General features: G+C 32.1%; 1 protein-coding gene across 1 annotated transcript in view; it reads left to right on the top strand.

Moving 5' to 3' along the window:
- The first annotated feature begins 3,368 nt into the window (after positions 1-3,368).
- The window catches only part of ndnf (neuron-derived neurotrophic factor), a 42,871-nt gene continuing 21,350 nt past the window's right edge, over positions 3,369-24,889 (top strand). The window contains exon 1 of the mRNA XM_061888001.1: positions 3,369-3,850. The gene's annotated coding sequence lies outside the window, so the exon portion shown is untranslated. The remainder of the gene's footprint in view (positions 3,851-24,889) is intronic.

Below are 24,889 nucleotides of genomic sequence, written 5' to 3'. Positions count from 1 at the left end.
GATTTATTGTTATTGTTAAAGTTCCATGATTGTGTTATTGTTGATTTTTTGTTATTGTTGCAGCTCTATGATTGATTTATTGTTGATTTATTGTTATTGTTACAGTTCTATGATTGATTTATTGTCATTTTTACAGTTCTATGATTGATTTATTGTTATTGTTACAGTTCCGTGATTGATTTATTGTTGATTTATTGTCATAGTTGCATTTCTATTCACTATTTATTGTTGATTTATTGGTATTGTTGCAGTTCTATGATTGATGTATTGTTGACTTATTGTTATCGTTACAGTTCTATGATTGATTTATTGTTATTGTTACAGTTCTATGATTGAGTTTTTTATCTATTGTTATTGTTGCAGTTCTATGATTGATTTATTGTTGATTTATTGTTGTTGTTACAGTTCTATGATTGGTTATTGTCATTGTTACAGCTCTACAATTGATTTATTGTTGATTTATTGTTATTGTTACAGTTCTATGATTGATTCATTGTTATTGTTACAGTCCTATGATTGCTTTTTTGTTGATTAATTTTTATTGTTACAGCTCTATTTTTGATATATTGTTGATTCAAATTTATTGTTATTGTTGCTGCTTTATGATTGATTTATTATTGATTCATTGTTATTTTTGCAGTTCTATGATTGATTTATTGTTGAATTATTGTTATTATTGCAGCTCTATGATTGATTTATTGTTGATTTATTGTTATTGTTGCAGTTCTATGATAGATTTATTGTTGATTTGTTGTTGCAGTTCTATGATTGATTTATTGTTGATTTATTGTTGCAGTACTATGACTGTTTATGTATTTTTGTTGTTGCAGTTCTATGATTGATTTATTGTTCATTTGTTGGTATTGTTGCAGTACTATTATTGATTTAGTGTTGATTTATTGCTATTATTGCACCTCTATGATTGTTTTATTGTTATTGTCGCAGTTCTATGATTTATTTACTGTTGATTTATTGTTATTGATTTATTGTTGATTTATTGTTATTGTTGCGGCTGGATGCTTGTTTTTTTTTTTTAAAAGGACATGTTTACTTTCATATTTTTCAATAAAGTACTATCTATCTATAAGAATACAGCTTTTAGTGGCATTGGGCAGAACTGGACTCGACTAGTTAAGACCTGGACTAAACTAGGGTAGGTGTGAAGGAGACTAGATTAGACCTGGACTAGACTAGCGTAGGTGTGGACTAGACTATAATAGAACTGGCCTAGACTCCTCCATCCAAGAATGTGCTGATGAAGTGATGAACACTTTCTACTTGTGGTCATAGAATCCACTGATGAATGCAAATATTCATACGTAGTATTACAAGTACTATGATTTACAAGTAAAATATGTACAAGTACTATCATTTACAAGTACTATTATGTACAAGTAATAGGATGTACAAGTACTATGATTTACAATTACTATGATGTACAAGGAGTAGGATGTACAAGGTCTAGGATGTACAAGTACTATGATTTACAAGTACAAGGCGTACAGGTACTATGATTTACAAGCACTAGAATGTACAAGTGCTATGACTTATGAGTTCAAGGATGTACAAGTACTATGATTTACAAGTACAAGGATGTACAAGTACTATGATTTACAAGTACTATGACGTACAAGTACTATGACTTACAAGTATTGTGATGTACAAGTACTATGATTTACAAGTACTAAGATGTACAAGTACTATGATTACAAGTACCAGGATTTAAAAATACTGTGATGTACAAGTACTATGACTTACAAGTACTTTAATGTACAAGTACTAGGATGTACAAATAATATGATTTAAAAGTACATTGATGTAAAAGTACTATGATTTACAAGTACTAAGATTTGCAAGTACTCTGATTTATACAAATGCTAGGATGTGCAAATACTATGATTTACAAGTACTAGGATGTACAAGTACTATGATTTACAAGTACAAGGATGTTTAAGTACTATGACTTACAAATACAAGGATGTAAAAGTACTATGATTTACAAGTACAAGGATGTACAAGTACTATGATTTACAAGTACTATGATGTACAAGTACCAAGATGTACATGTACTATGATTTACAAGTACTATGATGTACCAGTACTATGATGTACAGATACTACCACTTACAAGTACTCTGATGTACAAGTATTATGATTTACAAGTTCTATGATTTACAAGTACTAGGATGTACAAGTACTATGATTTAAAAGTACTATGATGTACAAGTACTAGGATGTACATGTCCTGTGATTTACAAGTACTATGATGTACAAGTACTATGGCTTACAAGTACTTTGATATACAAGTACTACAATCTGCAAATACTATGATTTACAAGTACTAGGATGTACAAGTACTATGATTTACAAGTACAAGGATGTTTAAGTACTATGATTTACAAGTACAAGGATGTAAAAGTACTATGATTTACAAGTACAATGATGTACAAGTACTAGGATGTACATGTACTATGATTTACAAGTACTATGCTGTACCAGTACTATGATGTACAGGTACTATGATTTAAAAGTACTAGGATGTACAAGTACACCGATGTACAAGTACTAAGATTTACAAGTACTATGATGTACAAGTACTGTGATTTAAAAGAACTAGGATGTACAAGTTCCATGATTTACAAGTACTGGGATGTACAAGTACTCTGATTTACTATTACTATGATGTACAAGTACTATGATTTACAATAATATGATGTACAAGTACTATGATTTACAAGTACTAGGATGTACAAGTACTATGATTTACAAGAACTAGGATGTACAAGTACTCTGAATTTACAAGTGCTAGGATGTACAAGTACTATGATTTACAAGTACAAGGGCTGCAAGTACTATGATTTGCAAATACAAGGATGCACAAGTACTAGGATTTACAAGTACTAGGATGTACAAGTATTAGGATGTACATGTACTAGGATGTACAAGTACTATGATTTACAAGTACTAGGATGTACAAGTACTAGGATTTACAAGAACTAGGATGTACAAGTACTCTGAATTTACAAGTACTATGATGGACAAGTTCTATGATGTTTAAGTACTATGATTTACAAGTACTACGATGTACAAGTACCAGGACGTACATGGTGAGCGTGTAAACGTGCAGTACATCCGGAGCGATGTCGTCAGGTTAAATAGTATTCCCGCACGGAAGTACTGCAATACTTTCAGTCTTCGCAGTATAATTGTACCATGATGTCATCGAGGAAACTTTTTTATTTTATTTATTTTATTTATTTATTTATTTTGCATTCAATCCAGTTGAGGGTTCAATTGCAGCGGCAGGGGGGGGGGGGTTGGGCCGCGCGCACGCACGCGCGCGTATACACTCACGTGCGCGCGCACGCACACACATGCGCGCGCACTGCACGGCAGAGAGATGATTTGCGCGTGGATGGCAGAGAGCATCGACTACTTGGATGTATCAGCTAGTATCGGCGTGTAGATCCTAGTACTAGCGTGTAGAAGGTAGTACTACTACTGTCTAGGAGCTAGTACTACTTAGTGTTTAGGAGCTAGTACTACTGTTTAGAAGGTAGTAGTATTGACGTGTGGAAGTCAGTACTAGCGTGTAGAAAGTAGTTTTGTTAGTGTGTAGAAGTGAGTATTAGCGTGTATAAAGTGGTAATATTAGTGTGTAGAAGTGAGTATTAGCGTGTACAAAGTAGTAGTATTAGTGTGTAAAAAAGTATTTGTGTTGAAAGCGGCGAGCGGAGCTCGAAGACCGTTTTTGACATCGAGGACTAAAGTTGATATTTTTTTTTTGCCTTCCCGGGGAGGATTTTGAGAAGGTTCTCGAAGAAGTTTGATCACTTTTTTTTTTTGCCAGGTAAGATTTTGTCTTTTTTTTTTTTTTCGCCAAACATTTTCATGCGTCTTCTCCTCCTCGTGAGACGTTCAAGTGTCGCCGTCCTTTAGCCCACGTTTTTTTTTTCGGTGGCTACTCGTCTTTTTTTGCAAAAAGTTACGACGTGTTGTTTTTTTTGTGTGTTTTTGCTTTGCTAAAAAAAAAAAAAAAAAAGAAGAGGTTTCATTCAAAACTCAACTCGCAGGAAAACGCTCTTCAGTTGCGGTCCGTGAACGCACCGCCAAAGCAAAGAAAACGTGTTTTTATTTTGATGAATGAATTGGCTTTGGATCGATATCCTGCAGCTCGAATCGATATCTTGCAGATTTGTATCCGACAAACAGTTTAGGCTGCAAACAACAACTTTTACGGATTATTTCACTAGAGTTGTAGAAAGTGAGGATCAAAGTTGGAACAAAAGCACTGAAAATAATTTCAAAGAAATCGAAATGATTTCACATTCCAAGCAAGAAGTGGTCTTTTTAATGCCGACTGACGAGCATTTCTTTATTAAACACAGGCTTGTAGACCACCATCACGCACACCCCGGGACATCATCGCCATGGTAACGTGATTACATTAATGACAGACATGGATCATAAAAAGGTTAAATATCTTTTTAAAATAACTCAAATCCACTTCTGATGGAGAATACAGAAAGTTCAACTTGGACTTGAACTTGTACATCTTGGACAAGTAGATTTATTAGGTCCAAGTCCAGGTCCAGGTCTATACTTCTTGTTTAATCAGGTCAAATAATTATGTCAATGTTGGTCACAATCATCTCGAATAATCGTTTTAATGTTGGTCACAATCATGTCGAATAATCGTTTTCATATCAGTCAAAATTATGTCTAACAGTCATTTTAATGTTGGACGTAATCATGTCGAATAATCGTTTTAATGTTGGTCACAATCATGTCGAATAATCGTTTTAATATCAGTCAAAATTATGTCTAACAGTCATTTTAATGTTGGACACAATCATGTCGAATAATTGTTTTAATTTGGTCACAATTACGTTGAATTATCATTTTAATGTTGGACACGATCATGTTGAATAATCATTTTAATTTTGGTCACAATCACGTCGAATAATCATTTTAATATTGGTCACAATCATGTCAAATAATCGTTTTAATATCAGTCAAAACAGTCGTTTTAATGTTGGACAAAATCATATCGAATAATCATTTTAATTTGGTCACAATTACGTTGAATAATCATTTGAATGTTGGTCACAATCATGTCAAATAATAGTTTTAATATCAGTCAAAATTATGTCAAATAATCATTTTAATGTTGGTCACAATCATGTTGAATAATAGTTTTGATATCAGTCAAAATTATGTTGAACAATCATTTTAATGTTGGACACAATCATGTCGAATAATAATTTTAATTTGGTCACAATTACGTTGAATTATCATTTTAATGTTGTCATGATCATGTTGAATAATCATTTGAATGTCGGTCACAATTATGTCAAATAATCATTTTAACGTTGGTCATGATCATGTCGAATAATCGTTTTAATGTTGGTCACAATTATATCAAATAAACATTTTAATGTTGGTCACAATCATGTCGAATAATCATTTTCATTTGTTCTCAATTACGTTGAATAATTTTAATGTTGGTCGTGATCACGTTAATGTTGGTCACGATCATGTTGAATAATCATTTTAATTTTGGTCACAATCACGTCGAATATTCATTTTCATATTGGTCACATTCATGTCAAATAATCATTTTAATATCAGTCAAAATTATGTCGAACAGTCATTATAATGTTGGACACAATCATGTCGAATAATAATTTTTAATTTGGTCACAATTACGTTGAATTATCATTTTAATGTTGTCACGATCATGTTGAATAATCATTTGAATGTTTGTCACAATCATGTCGAATAATCATTTTAATATTGGTCACAATCATGTCAAATAATCGTTTTAATATCAGTCAAAATTATGTTGAACAGTCATTTTAATGTTGGACACAATCATGTCGAATAATCATTTTAATTTTGTCACAATTACGTTGAATTATCATTTTAATGTTGTCACGATCATGTTGAATAGTCATTTTAATGTTGTCACGATCATGTTGAATAGTCATTTGAATGTTGGTCACAATCATGTCAAATAATAATTTTAATGTTGGTCACAATCATGTCGAATAATCGTTTTAATATCAGTCAAAATTATGTTGAACAGTCATTTTAATGTTGGACATAATCATGTCGAATAATAATTTTAATTTGGTCACAATTACGTTGAATTATCATTTTAATGTTGTCACGATCATGTTGAATAATCATTTTAATTTTGGTCACAATCATGTCGAATAATCATTTTAATATTGGTCACATTCATGTCAAATAATCGTTTTAATATCAGTCAAAATTATGTTGAACAATTATTTTAATGTTGGACACAATTATGTCGAATAATCATTTTCATTTGGTCTCAATTACGTTGAATAATTTTAATGTTGGTCGCGATCACGTTAATGTTGGTCACGATCATGTTGAATAATCATTTTAATTTTGGTCACAATCATGTCAAATAATCGTTTTAATATCAGTCAAAATTATGTTGAACAGTCATTTTAATGTTGGACACAATCATGTCGAATAATCATTTTAATTTGGTCACAATTACGTTGAATTATCATTTTAATGTTGTCATGATCATGTTGAATAATCATTTGAATGTCGGACACAATTATGTCGAATAATCGTTTTAATGTTGGTCACAATTATGTCAAATAATCATTTTGATGTTGGTCACAATCATGTCGAATAATCATTTTGATGTTGGTCACAATCATGTCGAATAATCATTTTAATTTGGTCTCAATTACGTTGAATTATCATTTTAATGTTGGTCACAATCACGTTGAATAATAATTTTAATGTTGGTCGCGATCACGTCGAATAATCATGGTAATGTTGGTCACGATCATGTTGAATAATCATTTTAATGTTGGTCACAATCATGTCGAATAATAATCTTTAATGTTGGTCACGATCTTGTCGAATAATCAGTCACAATTATGTCGAACAGTCATTTTAATGTCGGACACAATCATATTGAATAATAAAGTTAAAGTACCAGTGATAGTCACACACACACTAGGTGTGGCGAAAATATTATTAATATGCATTTGAGCCATCACCCTTGATCACCCTTCAGAGGGGAGGGCGGAGCAGTGGGCAGCAGCGGTGGCCCCGCCCGCTAATCATTTTTGGTAATTTAACCCCCAATTCCAACTCTTAATGCTGAGTGCCAAGCAGGGAGGTAATGGCTCCCATTTTTATATCATTTCAATGTTGGTCACGATCATGTCGAATAATCATTTTAATGTTGGTCACATCATGTTGAATAACCATTTTAATGTTGGTCACATCATGTTGAATAACCATTTTAATGTCGGTCACAATAACGTTGAATACTCATTTAAAATTGGTCACGATCACGTTGAATAATGATTTTAATGTTGGTCACAATAATGTCGAATAATCATTTTAATGTTGGTCACAAAATGTCGAATAATCATTTTAATGTATGTCACAATCATGTCGATTAATCATTTTAATGTTGGTCACAGTAACGTCGAATAATCATTTTAATATTGGTCACAATAACGTTGAATAAACATTTTAATGTTGGTCACAATCATGTCGATTAATCATTTTAACGTTGGTCACAATAACGTCGAACAATCATTTTAATGTTGATCACAATCATGTTGAATAACCATTTTAATGTCGGTCACAATAACGTTGGATAATCATTTGAAATTGGTCACGATCACGTTGAATAATGATTTTAATGTTGGTCACAATAATGTCGAATAATCATTTTAATGTCGGTCACAATCATGTCGATTAATCATTTTAACGTTGGTCACAATAACATCAAATATTCATTTTATTGTTGGTCACGATCATGTCAAATAATCATTTTAATGTCGGTCACAATCATGTCGATTAATCATTTTAACGTTGGTCACAATAACATCAAATATTCATTTTAATGTAGGTCACGATCATGTCGGATAATCATTTTAATGTCGGTCAAAATCACGTCGATTAATCTTTTTAATGTTGGTCAAAATCACGTCGATTAATCATTTTAATGTTGGTCACAAAAACGTGAAATAATCGTTTTAATGTTGGTCACAATAATTTTAATGTTGGTCACAATAACGTCCAATCATCGTTTTAATGTTGGTCACAATAATTTTCATGTTGGTCACAGTCATGTCGAATAATCCTTTGAATGTTGGTCACGATCACGTCGAATAATCATTTTTAATGTCACAATCATGTCGAATAATCATTTCAGTGTTGGTCCCAATCATGTCGAACAATCATTTTAATGTTGGTCACAATCATGTCGAATAACCATTTTTATGTTTATCACAATAACGTTGGATAATCATTTTAAATTGGTCACGATCACGTTGAATAATCATTTTAATGTCGGTCACAATCATGTCGATTAATCATTTTAACGTTGGTCACAGTACCGTCGAATAATCATTTTAATATTGGTCACAATAACGTTGAATAATCATTTTAAAGTTGGTCACAATCATGTCAAATAATCATTTTAACGTTGGTCACAGTAACGTCGAATAATCATTTTAATATTGGTGACAAACACGTCGACACACCTTTCCACACACCTGTGCACACACCTGTCTACACACGTCGACACACCTGTGCAAACATGTTCTCACACCTGTCCACACACCTGTCTACACACGTGTCCACACGCCTGTCTACACACGTGTCCACACACGTGTCCACACGCCTGTCCACACACGTGTCCACACGCCTGTCCACACACCTGTCTACACACGTGTCCACACACCTGTCCACACATCTGTGCACACACCTGTGCACACACCTGTCTACACACGTCGACACACCTGTCCACACACCTGTCCACACACCTGTCCACACACCTGTCCACACACCTGTGCACACACCTGTCTACACACGTCGACACACCTGTCCACACACCTGTCGACACACATGTCCACACACCGTGCACACACCTGTGCAAACATGTTCTCACACCTGTCCACACACCTGTCGACACGTGTCACACATCTGTGCACACACCTGTGCAAACACCTGTCTACACACGTCGACACACCTGTCCACACATCTGTGCACACACCTGTGCACACACCTGTCTACACACGTCGACACACCTGTCCACACACCTGTCCACACACCTGTCCACACACCTGTCCACACACCTGTGCACACACCTGTCTACACACGTCGACACACCTGTCCACACACCTGTCCACACACCTGTGAACACACCTGTGCAAACACGTTGACACACCTGTCCACACACCTGTGCACACACCTGTGCAAACATGTTGACACACCTGTCCACACACCTGTGGAAACATGTTGACACACCTGTCCACACACCTGTACAAACACGTTGACACACCTGTCCACACACCTGTGCACACACCTGTGCAAACACGTTGACACACCTGTCCACACACCTGTGCAAACACGTTGACACACATGTCCACACACCTGTACAAACACGTTGACACACCTGTCCACACACCTGTGCACACACCTGTGCAAACACGTTGACACACCTGTCCACACACCTGTGCAAACACGTTGACACACCTGTCCACACACCTGTGCAAACACGTTGACACACCTGTCCACACACCTGTGCACACACCTGTGCAAACACGTTGACACACCTGTCCACACACCTGTGCAAACATGTTGACACACCTGTCCACACGCCTGTCCACACACCTGTCTACACACCTGTCCACACGCCTGTCGACACACATGTCCACACACCTGTCCACACACCTGTCTACACACGTGTCCACACACATGTCCACACACCTGTCTACACACCTGTCCTCTGTTTAGGATTAATGTTCTCACCTGGTGTTATTTCTCGTTGTCTCGCCATTGTCAATGTGCTACATCATTGTGCTACATATGTTTCATTGTGCTACCTCATTGTGGTACCTGTGTTTCATTGTGGTACCTGATTTTCACTGTGAAACCTTATGGTGCTACCTGTGTTTCAATGTGCTACCTCATTGTGCTACCAGTGTTTCATTGTGCTAACTCATTTTGCTGCCTGTGTTTCATTGTGCTAACTCATTGTGGTACCTGTGTTTCATTGTGCTACCTGATTTTCACTGTGAAACCTTATGGTGCTACCTGTGTTTCAATGTGCTACCTCATTGTGCTACCTGTGTTTCATTGTGCTAACTCATTGTGCTGCCTGTGTTTCATTGTGCTAACTCATTGTTCTACCTGTGTTTCATTGTGCTACCTCATTGTGCTACCTAAGTTTCATTGTGCTACCTGTGTTTGATTGTGCTACCTCATTGTGCTTCCTGTGTTCCATTGTGCCACCTGTGTTTTTTTCATTTTGCTATCTCATTGTGCTACCTGTGTTTCATTGTGCTACCTGTTTTATTGTGTTAACTCATTGTGCTACCTGTCTTTTATTGTGCTCCCTGTGTTTTATTGTGCTACTTCATTGTGCTACCTGTGTTTAATTGTGCTACCTCATTGTGCTACCTGTGTTTCATTGTTCTACCTCATTGTGCTACCTCGGTTCATTGTGCTACCTCATTGTGCTGCTTGTGTTATTGTGGTACCTCATTGTGCTTCCTGTGTTCATTGTGCTACTTGTGTTTCATTGTGCTAACTCATTGTGCTACTTGTTTCATTGTGCTACCTGATTGTGTTACCTGTGTTTCATTGTGCTACAGGTTTCATTCTGTAACCTGTGTTTCATTGTGCTACCTGTGTTTCATTGTGCTGCTTCATTGTGCTACCTGTTTTTCATTGTGCTACCTCTGTCTCATTGTGCTACCCATTTTTCACTATGCTACCTCATTGTGCTACCTTCGTTTCATTGTGCTACTCGTGTTTCATTATACTACCTGTGTTTCATTGTGCTAACTCATTGTTCTAACTGTGTTTCATTGTGCTACCACATTGTGCTACCTGTGTTTCATTCTGCTACCTGTTTTTCTTTGTGCTGCTTTATTGTGCTTCTTGGGTTTCGAATCTTATTGACGTAATCGTACACTATATCAAATCTTATCGATGTAGTCGTACACTGTATCAAATCTTATGTACTTAAACGTACACTGCATCCAATCTTATCGACTAATCACACACTGTATCAAATCTTATGGACTTAATCGCACACTGTATCAAATCTTATCGACTTAGTCATACAGTGTATCAAATCTTATCGACTTAATTGCACAGAGTATCAAATCTTATGGACTTAATAGTACACTGTATCAAACCTTATGGACTTAATCGTACACTGTATCACATCTAATCGACTTAATCGTACACCGGATCAAATCTTAGCGACTTAATTACACACTGTATCAAATCTTATCGACTTAATCATACACTGTATCAAATCTTATTGACTTAAAGGCCTACTGAAAGCCAATACTACCCAAAACACAGTCTGATAGTTTATATATCAATGATGAAATATTAACATTGCAACACTTTTTTAGTTTACTAAATTGCAATTTTAAATTTCCCGGGACTTTTTTCTTGAAAACGTCGCGTAATGATGACGTGTACGCGTTACGTCGCGCATTGTAGAGGACATTTTGTTCCAGCACCGTTCCCAGCTATAAGTCGTCTGTTTTCATCGTATAACTCCACAGTATTCTGGACATCTGTGTTGCTGATTCTTGTGCAATTTGTTCAATGAATAATGGAGACGTCAAAGAAGAAAGCTGTAGGTGGGAAGCGGTGTATCGCGGCCGCTTTTAGCAACACAAACACAGCCGGTGTTTCATTGTTTACATTCCCGAAAGATGACGGTGAAGCTTTACTATGGAACAGAGCGGTCAAGCGAACACGGTTGGATTGGACCACACACACATAGTACAATCATATCGACTTAATCACACACCGTATCAAATCCTCTGGACTTAATCACAGACTGTATCAAATCTTATCGACTTAATCATAAACTAGATTGAATCTTATCGAATTAATCACACACTCTATCGAATCTTATGGACTTAATCACAGACTCTATCAAATCTTATGGACTTAATCACACACTGTATCAAATCTTATCGACTTAATCGTAAACTAGATTGAATCTTATCGAATTAATCACACACTCTATCGAATCTTATGGACTTAATCACACACTGTATCAAATCTTATGGACTTAATCACAGACTGTATCAAATCTTATCGACTTAATCGTAAACTAGATTGAATCTTATCGAATTAATCACACACTCTATCGAATCTTATGGACTTAATCACACACTGTATCAAATCTTATGGACTTAATCACAGACTGTATCAAATCTTATGGACTTAATCATAAACTAGATTGAATCTTATCGAATTAATCACACACTCTATCGAATCTTATGGACTTAATCACACACTGTATCAAATCTTATGGACTTAATCACACACCGTATCAAATCTTATGGACTTAATCACAGACTGTATCAAATCTTATCGACTTAATCATAAACTAGATTGAATCTTATCGAATTAATCACACACTCTATCGAATCTTATGGACTTAATCACACACTGTATCAAATCTTATGGACTTAATCACAGACTGTATCAAATCTTATCGACTTAATCATAAACTAGATTGAATCTTATCGAATTAATCACACACTCTATCGAATCTTATGGACTTAATCACACACTGTATCAAATCTTATGGACTTAATCACAGACTGTATCAAATCTTATCGACTTAATCGTAAACTAGATTGAATCTTATCGAATTAATCACACACTCTATCGAATCTTATGGACTTAATCACACACTGTATCAAATCTTATGGACTTAATCACACACTGTATCAAATCTCATGGACTTAATCACAGACTGTATCAAATCTTATCGACTTAATCGTAAACTAGATTGAATCTTATCGAATTAATCACACACTCTATCGAATCTTATGGACTTAATCACACACTGTATCAAATCTTATGGACTTAATCACAGACTGTATCAAATCTTATCGACTTAATCGTAAACTAGATTGAATCTTATGGACTTAATCACACACTGTATCAAATCTTATGGACTTAATCACACACTGTATCAAATCTTATCGCCTTAACCACACACCGTATCAAATCCTCTGGACTTAATCACAGACTGTATCAAATCTTATCGACTTAATCATAAACTAGATTGAATCTTATCGAATTAATCACACACTGTATCGAATCTTATGGACTTAATCACACACTGTATCAAATCTTATGGACTTAATCACAGACTGTATCAAATCTTATCGACTTAATCATAAGCTAGATTGAATCTTATGGACCTAATTACACACACTATCGAATCTTATGGACTTAATCACACACTGTATCAAATCTTATGGACTTAATCACAGACTGTATCAAATCTTATGGACTTAATCACAGACTGTATCAAATCTTATCGACTTAATCGTAAACTAGATTGAATCTTATCGAATTAATCACACACTCTATCGAATCTTATGGACTTAATCACACACTGTATCAAATCTTATGGACTTAATCACAGACTGTATCAAATCTTATGGACTTAATCATAAACTAGATTGAATCTTATCGAATTAATCACACACTCTATCGAATCTTATGGACTTAATCACACACTGTATCAAATCTTATGGACTTAATCACACACCGTATCAAATCTTATGGACTTAATCACAGACTGTATCAAATCTTATCGACTTAATCATAAACTAGATTGAATCTTATCGAATTAATCACACACTCTATCGAATCTTATGGACTTAATCACACACTGTATCAAATCTTATGGACTTAATCACAGACTGTATCAAATCTTATCGACTTAATCGTAAACTAGATTGAATCTTATCGAATTAATCACACACTCTATCGAATCTTATGGACTTAATCACACACTGTATCAAATCTTATGGACTTAATCACACACTGTATCAAATCTTATGGACTTAATCACAGACTGTATCAAATCTTATCGACTTAATCGTAAACTAGATTGAATCTTATCGAATTAATCACACACTCTATCGAATCTTATGGACTTAATCACACACTGTATCAAATCTTATGGACTTAATCACACACTGTATCAAATCTTATGGACTTAATCACAGACTGTATCAAATCTTATCGACTTAATCGTAAACTAGATTGAATCTTATGGACTTAATCACACACTGTATCAAATCTTATGGACTTAATCACACACTGTATCAAATCTTATCGCCTTAACCACACACCGTATCAAATCCTCTGGACTTAATCACAGACTGTATCAAATCTTATCGACTTAATCATAAACTAGATTGAATCTTATCGAATTAATCACACACTGTATCGAATCTTATGGACTTAATCACACACTGTATCAAATCTTATGGACTTAATCACAGACTGTATCAAATCTTATCGACTTAATCATAAGCTAGATTGAATCTTATGGACCTAATTACACACACTATCGAATCTTATGGACTTAATCACACACTGTATCAAATCTTATGGACTTAATCACAGACTGTATCAAATCTTATCGACTTAATCATAAGCTAGATTGAATCTTATGGACCTAATTACACACACTATCGAATCTTATGGACTTAATCACACACTGTATCAAATCTTATGGACTTAATCACAGACTGTATCAAATCTTATGGACTTAATCACAGACTGTATCAAATCTTATCGACTTAATCGTAAACTAGATTGAATCTTATCGAATTAATCACACACTCTATCGAATCTTATGGACTTAATCACACACTGTATCAAATCTTATGGACTTAATCACACACTGTATCAAATCTTATGGACTTAATCACAGACTGTATCAAATCTTATCGACTTAATCGTAAACTAGATTGAATCTTATCGAATTAATCACACACTCTATCGAATCTTATGGACTTAATCACACACTGTATCAAATCTTATGGACTTAATCACAGACTGTATCAAATCTTATGGACTTAATCATAAACTAGATTGAATCTTATCGAATTAATCACACACTCTATCGAATCTTATGGACTTAATCACACACTGTATCAAATCTTATGGACTTAATCACACACTGTATCAAATCTTATGGACTTAATCACAGACTGTATCAAATCTTATCGAATTAATCACACACTCTATCGAATCTTATGGACTTAATCACAGACTGTATCAAATCTTATGGACTTAATCACAGACTGTATCAAATCTTATCGACTTAATCACAAACTAGATTGAATCTTATCGAATTAATCACACACTCTATCGAATCTTATGGACTTAATCACACACTCTATCGAATCTTATGGACTTAATCACACACTGTATCAAATCTTATGGACTTAATCACACACTGTATCAAATTTTATGGACTTAATCATAAACTAGATTGAATCTTATCGAATTAATCACACACTGTATCGAATCTTATGGACTTAATCACACACTCTATCGAATCTTATGGACTTAATCACACACTGTATCAAATCTTATGGACTTAATCACACACTGTATCAAATCTTATGGACTTAATCATAAACGAGATTGAATCTTATCGAATTAATCACACACTCTATCGAATCTTATGGACTTAATCACACACTGTATCAAATCTTATGGACTTAATCACACACTGTATCAAATCTTATGGACTTAATCACACACTGTATCAAATCTTATCGACTTAATCGTAAACTAGATTGAATCTTATCGAATTAATCACACACTCTATCGAATCTTATGGACTTAATCACACACTGTATCAAATCTTATCGCCTTAACCACACACCGTATCAAATCCTCTGGACTTAATCACAGACTGTATCAAATCTTATCGACTTAATCATAAACTAGATTGAATCTTATCGAATTAATCACACACTCTATCAAATCTTATGGACTTAATCACACACTGTATCAAATCTTATGGACTTAATCACAGACTGTATCAAATCTTATCGACTTAATCGTAAACTAGATTGAATCTTATCGAATTAATCACACACTCTATCGAATCTTATGGACTTAATCACAGACTGTATCAAATCTTATGGACTTAATCACAGACTGTATCAAATCTTATCGACTTAATCATAAACTAGATTGAATCTTATCGAATTAATCACACACTGTATCGAATCTTATGGACTTAATCACAGACTGTATCAAATCTTATGGACTTAATCATAAACTAGATTGAATCTTATCGAATTAATCACACACTCTATCGAATCTTATGGACTTAATCACACACTGTATCAAATCTTATGGACTTAATCACACACTGTATCAAATCTTATGGACTTAATCACAGACTGTATCAAATCTTATCGAATTAATCACACACTCTATCGAATCTTATGGACTTAATCACACACTGTATCGAATCTTATGGACTTAATCACAGACTGTATCAAATCTTATGGACTTAATCACAGACTGTATCAAATCTTATCGACTTAATCATAAACTAGATTGAATCTTATCGAATTAATCACACACTCTATCGAATCTTATGGACTTAATCACACACTCTATCGAATCTTATGGACTTAATCACACACTGTATCAAATCTTATCGCCTTAACCACACACCGTATCAAATCCTCTGGACTTAATCACGGACTGTATCAAATCTTATCGAATTAATCACACACTCTATCGAATCTTATGGACTTAATCACACACTGTATCAAATCTTATGGACTTAATCACACACTGTATCAAATCTTATGGACTTAATCACAGACTGTATCAAATCTTATGGACTTAATCACAGACTGTATCAAATCTTATCGAATTAATCACACACTCTATCGAATCTTATGGACTTAATCACACACTGCATCAAATCTTATGGACTTAATCACACACTGTATCAAATCTTATGGACTTAATCACACACTGTATCAAATCTTATGGACTTAATCACAGACTGTATCAAATCTTATCGAATTAATCACACACTCTATCGAATCTTATGGACTTAATCACACACTGTATCAAATCCTCTGGACTTAATCACAGACTGTATCAAATCTTATCGACTTAATCATAAACTAGATTGAATCTTATCGAATTAATCACACACTCTATCGAATCTTATGGACTTAATCACACACTGTATCAAATCTTATGGACTTAATCGTAAACTGGATCGAATCTTATCGACTTAATCATACCGAAGGACGGATCGCCCTTAAAGATGATTGGAGGAGGCAGGGCTAAAACCTGCGTAGGCGGGACTCCTGCGCCTCTGTCGCCTCTCATTGGTCCATTCGGCCGAGAGCCTTGAAGCGAGCCAATCAGTGGCCACCTTGTTGTCGCGTATTGGATGTCAAAGATCCTTTATTGAGAGAGGATATTTATTTGCATCCTTTTTTTCTCCTGGCCACATGATAAAAGACCAAGGACACGACCCGGGTGTTGTCACAGGTAGTTACGTCATGGTGGGATGTGGCGTCCACGTTTTGAGTGGGGATCAGAGCCACAAAATGTCATCACTTTTAGTGTTTTTATTTTAATCTGCCGCCATTACGCTGATTAAAGCGGCAGGGATTTGTTCTCCTCCCTCAGCTGGAATCAATGTTTGCCATCAATAAGCGTGAGAAGATCCTCCCGGATGCACGTCGTCCATCTGGGCGCCCCCAGAATTAAAAAATAAAATAAACGCTTAACCGGCCGGATTTGAGGATTTGTTCATTTTTTTTTAAAGCGCTTAATGAGGCGGAGAACAGCTTTCACAAAGACACATTTTAAATGTGATATTTGTAATAATTGAACACAAACACGGCTTAAAATATACAAAAGCGGTGAAGTTGTCACGTTGTGTAAAATGCTAAATTGAAAGAGAATACAATTATTTAAAAATCCTTTTCAACTTATATTCAATTGAATAGAATAGAATCCAATAGAATAGACTTTATTGTCATTATATTTGCATATAACGAGATTAAATAGACCGCAAAGACAAGATATTTCATGTTCACACTGCAAATTTTGGCTCATTTGTAATTTGGCGCCTGCAACATGTTTCCAAAAAAGCCGGCACAAGTGGCAAAAAAGACGGAGAAAGTTGAGGAATGCTCGTCAAACACTTATTTGGAACATCCCACAGGTGGACGGGCTAATTGGGAAGAGGTGGGTGCCATGATTTGGTATAAAAGCCTGGTCGTTCACAAACAAGGACGGGGCGAAGGTCACCACTTTGTCAACAAAAGCCTGAGCAAATTGTTAAAGAACAACATTTCTCAAGCAGCTATTGCAAGGACTTTATGTATTTCACCATCTACGCTCCGTGATATCATTAAAAGGTTCAGAGAATCTGGAGATATCACTGCACGTAAGCCATGATATTACGCACCTTGGATCCCTCAGGCGGTACTGCATCAAAAACCGACATCAGTCTGTAAAGGATATCACCACATGGGCTCAGGAACACGTCAGAACACCACTGTCAGTGACTACAGTTGGTCGCTACATTAGTAAGTGCAAGTTAAAACTCTACTATGCGAAGCCAAAGCCATTTATCAACAACACCCAGAAACGCAGTTGGCTTCGCTGGGCCCGAGCTCATCTAAGATGGACTGATGCAAAGTGGTGGTCTGACGAGTTGACATTTTTAATTGTTTTTGGAAACTGTGGACGTCGTGTCCTCCGGAACCAATAGGAAAAGAACCATCCAGACTGTTGAAAAGGCAGCATGTGTGATGGTATGGGGGTGTAGTAGTGCCCAAGGCATGGGTAACTTACACATCTGTGAAGGCACCATTAATGCTGAAAGGTACATACAGCTTTTGGAGCAACATATGTCGCAACGTTATCATGGACGCCCCTGCTTATTTTAGCAAGACGATGCCAAGCCAGTGTGGCTTTATAGTAAAAGAGTGTGGGTACTAGACTGGCCTGCCTGTAGTCCAGACCTGTCTCCCATTGAAAATGTGCGAAGGCTAAAATATGAGGCAGGAGACTGTGGGACAACTTAAGATGTACATCAAGCAAGAATGGGAAATAATTCCACTTCAAAATTGTGTCCCTTCAGTTCCCAAACCTTTACTGAGTGTTGTTAAAAGGAAAGGCCATGTAACACACTGGTAAAAAGGCCTTTTTTTGCAATGTGTTGCTGCCATTGAATTCTAAGCTGTTGATTTTTTTGCAAAAAAAATAACAAAGTTTCTCAGTGTGAACATGAAATATCTTGTCTTTGCAGTCTATTCAATTGAATTTAAGTTAAAAAGGATTTGTTATTTTTTTATTTAGCACAGCGTGACAACTTCACTGCTTTTGGAGTTTGTATCATAATAAATACAAACATGGTTAAAATGTAATCATTTCCAGTATACTTTACATTCCTAAGACTATCTTTACAGTACATTTTACTTTACCAAGGTTAACGCTACTATTTTACATGTACTTTGTCTACTTTACATTTACTTTGCGTTATTTCACATTTACTTTATATTTAATTTACAAATACAGTTCATGTACTTAAAATGTACTTCACACATTTGACATGCAATGTACATATACTTTACACATACCTTTTGTTTACTTCGAAAATACTTTACATGTACATTAAACATACTTTTCATGTATTTTACATGTATTTTACACTTATTTTACATGTTCTTGTGTCAATAAGAACAAATAATAATCATCATAAATACATATGTGAAAGGTTGTGAATAAATATGTGAAATATTGTTGATAAATATGAGAAATATTGTTGATGAATAAGTGAAATATTCTTGATAAATATGATAAATATTGTTAAATAAATAAGTGAAATATTGTTGGTAAATATGATAAATATTGTTAAATAAATAAGTGAAATAGTGTTGGTAAATATGTGAAATCTTGCTTATAAATAAGTGAAATATTGTTGATAAATATGATAAAAATTGTTAAATAAGGGAAATATTGTTGATAAATATGATAAATATTGTTAAATAAATAAGTGAAATATTGTTGGTAAATATGATAAATATTGTTAAATAAATAAGTGAAATATTGTTGGTAAATATGTGAAATATTGCTTATAAATAAGTGAAATATTGTTGATAAATATGATAAAAATGGTTAAATAAGTGAAATATGGTTGATAAATATGATGAATATTGTTAAATAAATAAGTGAAATATTGTTGGTAAATATGTGAAATATTGCTTATAAATAAGTGAAATATTGCTTATAAATAAGTGAAATATTGTTGATAAATATGATAAATATTGTAAAATAAATAAGTGAAATATTGTTGATAAATATGATAAATATTGTAAAATAAATAAGTGAAATATTGTTGGTAAATATGTGAAATATTGCTTATAAATAAGTGAAATATTGTTGATAAATATGTGAAATATTGTAAAATAAATAAGTGAAATATCGTTGGTAAATATGTGAAATATTGCTTATAAATCTGTGAAATATTGTTGATAAATATTGTAAAATAAATAAGTGAAATATTGTTGGTAAATATGTGAAATATTGCTTATAAATATGTGAAATATTGTTGATAAATATGAGTAATATTCTTGATAAATATGATATACATTGTTGATAAATATGTGAAATCCATCCGTCCATCCATTTACTACCGCTTATTCCCTTTTTGGGGTCGCTACATATCTCAGCTACATATTGTTGATAAATATTAGAAACATTGATAAATATGTGAAATATTGTTGATAAATATGGGAAATATTGTTGATAAATATGTGAAATGTTGTTGAGAAATATGAGTAATATTGTTGATAATTACAAGAAATATTATTGAATAATATGTGAAATATTGTTGAGAAATAAGTGAAATTTTGTTGATAAATACATGAAATATTGTTGATAGATGTAGATAAAAAAGTGTAGATAGTTGTAGATAAATAAGTGAAATATTCTTGATAAATATGATTAAAATTGTTAAATAAGTGAAATATAGTTGATAAATATGATAAATATTGTTAAATAAATAAGTGAAATATTGTTGGTAAATATGTGAAATATTGCTTATAAATAAGTGAAATATTGTTGATAAATATGATAAAAATTGTTAAATAAGTGAAATATTGTTGGTAAATATGTGAAATATTGCTTATAAATATGTGAAATATTGTTGATAAATATGAGTAATATTCTTGATAAATATGATATACATTGTTGATAAATATGTGAAATCCATCCATCCATCCATCAATTTTCTACCGCTTATTCCCTTTTTGGGGTCGCCAGGGGCGCTGGCACCTATCTCAGCTACATATTGTTGATAAATATTAGAAACATTGACAAATATGTGAAATATTGTTGATGAATATGAGTAATATTCTTGATAAATATGATATACATTGTTGATAAATATGTGAAATCCATCCATCCATCCATCAATTTTCTACCGCTTATTCCCTTTTTGGGGTCGCCAGGGGCGCTGGCACCTATCTCAGCTACATATTGTTGATAAATATTAGAAACATTGACAAATATGTGAAATATTGTTGATGAATATGAGTAATATTGTTGATGAATATGTGAAATATTGTTGATAAATATGTGAAATGTTGTTGATAAATATGAGTAATATTGTTGATAATTACAAGAAATATTATTGATGAATATGTGAAATATTGTTGAGAAATAAGTGAAATTTTGTTAATGAATACATGAAATATTGTTGATAAATGTAGATAAAAAAGTGTAGATAGTTATAGATAAATAAGTGAAATATTGTTGAGAAATATGAGAAATATTGTTGATGAATAAGTGAAATATTCTTGATAAAGATGATAAAAATTGTTAAATAAGTGAAATATTGTTGATAAATATGATAAATATTGTAAAATAAATAAGTGAAATATTGTTAGTAAATATGATAAATATTGTTAAATAAATAAGTGAAATATTGTTGGTAAATATGTGAAATATTGCTTATAAATAAGTGAAATATTGTTGATAAATATGATAAAAATGGTTAAATAAGTGAAATATTGTTGATAAATATGATAAATATTGTTAAATAAATAAGTGAAATATTGTTGGTAAATATGATAAATATTGTTAAATAAGTGAAATATTGTTGGTAAATATGTGAAATATTGCTTATAAATAAGTGAAATATTGTTGATAAATATGATTAAAAATGGTTACATAAGTGAAATATTGTTGATAAATATGATAAATATTGTTAAATAAATAAGTGAAATATTATTGGTAAATATGTGAAATATTGCTTATAAATATGTGAAATATTGTTGAGAAATATGAGTAATATTGTTGATAAATATGATAAATATTGTTGATAAATATGTGAAATATTATTGACAAATATGTGTAATATTGCTGATAATTACAATAAATATTATTGATAAATATGTGAAATATTGTTGAGAAATAAGTGAAATTTTGTAGATGAATACATGAAATATTGTTGATAGATGTGAGAAATATTGTTGATAAATAAGTGAAATATTGTTGAGAAATATGAGTAATATTGTTGATAAATATGAGAAATATTGTTGATAAATATGTGAAATATTGTTGATAAATATGAGTAATATTATTGATAATTACAATAAATATTGTTAATGAATATGTGAAATATTGTTGATAAATATGTGAAATATTGTTGAGAAATAAGTGAAATATTGTTGATGAATACATGAAATATTGTTAATAGATGTAGATGAATAAGTGTAGATAGTTGTAGATAAATAAGTGAAATATTGTTGATAAATATGACAAATATTGATTATACATGTGTGAAATATTGTAGATAAAAATGTGAAATGTTGTTGATAAATAATTTAAATATTGTTGATGAATATGTTAGATATTGTTGATAAATAAGAGGAATATTGTTGATAAATATGTAAAATTTTGTTGGTAAATATGAGAAATGTTGCTGATAAATATGAGGAACATTGTTAAGAAATGAAAAATGTTGTAGATAAATATGTAAAATAATATGGATAAATATGAGAAATATTGTTGATAAATATGTAAAATGTTGTTGGTAAATACGAAAAATGTTGATAAATATGAAAAATATTGTTAAAACATTTGAAATATTGTTGATAAATATGAGAAATATTGTTGATAATATGAGAAATATCGTTGATAAATAAGTGACATGTTTTGGATAAATATTGTTGATACATATGTGAAATATCGTTGATAAAATATGAAATATTGTTGATAAATATGAGAAATATTGTTGATAGATAAGTGAAATATTGTTGATAGATATGACAAATATTGATTATACATGTGTGAAATATTGTAGATAAAAATGTGAAATGTTGTTGATAAATAATTTAAATATTGTTGATGAATATGTTAGATATTGTTGATAAATAAGAGGAATATTGTTGATAAATATGACAAATATTGATTATACATGTGTGAAATATTGTAGATAAAAATGTGAAATGTTGTTGATAAATAATTTAAATATTGTTGATGAATATGTTAGATATTGTTGATAAATAAGAGGAATATTGTTGATAAATATGTAAAATTTTGTTGGTAAATATGAGAAATGTTGCTGATAAATATGAGGAACATTGTTAAGAAATGAAAAATGTTGTAGATAAATATGTAAAATAATATGGATAAATATGAGAAATATTGTTGATAAATATGTAAAATGTTGTTGGTAAATACGAAAAATGTTGATAAATATGAAAAATATTGTTAAAACATTTGAAATATTGTTGATAAATATGAGAAATATTGTTGATAATATGAGAAATATCGTTGATAAATAAGTGACATGTTTTGGATAAATATTGTTGATACATATGTGAAATATCGTTGATAAATATATGAAATATTGTTGATAAATATGAGAAATATTGTTGATAGATAAGTGAAATATTGTTGATAGATATGAGAACTATTGTAGATAAAAATGTGAAATGTTGTTGATAAATAATTTAAATATTGATGATAAATATGTGAAATGTCATTGAAAAATATTATAAATATTGTTGATAAATATGTGAGATGTTGTCGATAAATACGAGAAATATTGTTGATAAATATGTACAATTTTGTTGGTAAGTATGACAAATGTTGATAAATATGAGAAATATAGTTTATAAATAAGAAATATTGTTGATAAGTATGTGAAATATTGTTGATAAATATGTGAAATATTGTTGATAAATATGATGAATATTGTTGATAAGTATGTACAATTTTGTTTGTAGATATGAGGAATGTTGTTGATAAATATGAGAAATAGTTTTAATAAATGAGAAATATTGTTGATAAATATTGGAAATATTGTTGATAAATATGAGAAATATTGTTGATAAATATGTACAATTTTGTTGGTGAATATGACAAATGTTGAGAAATATGAGAAATATAGTTAATAAATGAGAAATATTGTTGATAAATATGTGAAATATTGTTGATAAATATGATGAATATTGTTGATAAGTATGTACAATTTTGTTGGTAGATATGAGGAATGTTGTTGATAAATATGAGAAATATTTTTAATAAATGAGAAATATTGTTGATAAATATTGGAAATATTGTTGATAAATATGAGAAATATTGTTGATAAATATGTACAATTATGTTGGTGAATATGACAAATGTTGAGAAATATGAGAAATATAGTTAATAAATTAGAAATATTGTTGATAAATATGTGAAATATTGTTGATACATATGAGAAATATTGTTGATAAATAAGTGAAATATTGTAGATAAATATTGTTGATAAACATATGAAATATTGTTGATAAATATGAGAAACATTGTTGATAAATATGAGAAATATTGTTGATAAATATGTACAATTTTGTTGGTGAATATGACAAATGTTGAGAAATATGAGAAATATAGTTAATAAATGTGAAATTTTGTTGGTAGATATGAGGAATGTTGTTGATAAATATGGGACATCTTTTTAATAAATGAG

This window comes from Nerophis ophidion, linkage group LG26 (genome assembly GCF_033978795.1).
Source record: "Nerophis ophidion isolate RoL-2023_Sa linkage group LG26, RoL_Noph_v1.0, whole genome shotgun sequence".
Classification (NCBI taxonomy): Eukaryota; Metazoa; Chordata; class Actinopteri; order Syngnathiformes; family Syngnathidae; genus Nerophis; species Nerophis ophidion.
The sequence above is the reverse complement of the archived record's forward strand: the minus strand, read 5'-3'. Positions and strand labels throughout refer to the sequence as shown.